Below are 1,354 nucleotides of genomic sequence, written 5' to 3' on the forward strand. Positions count from 1 at the left end.
TGCTCAGCAGCGCAACGCCTTAGCCACTGAGCCACCGCGGCGGGTGACCCGTTATAATTGGCCTTTGGTAACGGGCAATCCGTGCTGTGGTTAGTAGAGTTCAAGTTTGCGCCTGCCTGTATAGGACCTGTTCTTTGGTAAGGAATGTGCGTTTGTGGCTTGTGGTAAGCTTTCGGGGTGCGTGGTAGTTCTTTTATTGTGACGGATTTTGGAGGAGAAGCTCTTTGAGGCTGGTTGCGGCTTCAGGCAGCCGAGATTGCAGTTTCGCAGGCGAGTCTGTTTGCTCTTAGTTACCATGCATCCGGGCAAGACCAGGCGCCCAGAAAAGTCAAACAACTCCTTTACCTTTCATAAAGCGGGCTTGTGGAGGGAATGTGATTGTGAAGGATGCGTGTGCATGTTTTTGGGTGGCTTGTAAAATGGCGTATAATTCTGCTTCGGTTCTTTGTGTGCAACAACAGGCATCCGTTGCATCTGTGCCTTCAATTTTCACGGTGGCCCATGTTCATTCGCTGTTATGATTGCTGGCGTCTGTAAAGATGTGCATTTCATTAGGTGTGCGTCGTATACTTTATTCCCCAGGTATGCTGCTGTTATCTTTCTTGCGTTGTTCTTTCGCTTGTTCATTTGTATTGGTGAGGGCTCTACGGTAGTTTGGTTGCTGTCGTCCTGGTTGATTGGTTTCACTTATTCTGGGGAATGGTTACGGATAATTTGAGGAGTCATAGGAGGTCTTGTGTTAGGATGGTGCTTCATACCCTAGCGAATGAATTGTGTTTGTGTGCTGCTACGATTCTTTCGCATGTTATGTAGAGTCCGGTGTACTAGTTTTTTTTTTTTTTTTTGGGGGGGGGGGGGGGGGGGAGTGTTCACCGGGGCTTCTACGGCGCCCTACCTAGATGGATCCTAGAAGGGCGTTGAGATTTCACAGTGTTTGCTTAGAGTATGTCACGGAACAGAAATGCGGTATGGCATTTCTGAACCGTAATTTAATAGGTGCATCGTGAAGTTGTAAGACATAAGCTTCCTTTGGGCCCTTAAGTATACTTAAAGGCCCAAAGGAAGCTTATATATTTCGGCGATTCCTTTGCTGACTTGGAGAAACTGGTTCCCTTATCTTATTCGGTGAATTACCGCCGCGTACGCCTTCCCGATGATGTGTACGAAGATCCGGAGATATTGTCTTCTTGACCGTTGGCATGGGTTGTTGTTCAATGTTTACATATACCGAAGGTGGGTTCCATCTTTGGATACATACCCGCAGGCTAGACTTTTCGGCGCTCAACTTCAGTCCGATTTGCGCCTCTGCTGTTTCAAGCTGGCTGAGTGATTCTTATAGGGCATTTTGAATTTG

This window comes from Haemaphysalis longicornis, unplaced genomic scaffold (genome assembly GCF_048455015.1).
Source record: "Haemaphysalis longicornis isolate Haplotype H1 unplaced genomic scaffold, Haemaphysalis longicornis Haplotype H1 scaffold_1, whole genome shotgun sequence".
NCBI classification, from domain to species: domain Eukaryota; kingdom Metazoa; phylum Arthropoda; class Arachnida; order Ixodida; family Ixodidae; genus Haemaphysalis; species Haemaphysalis longicornis.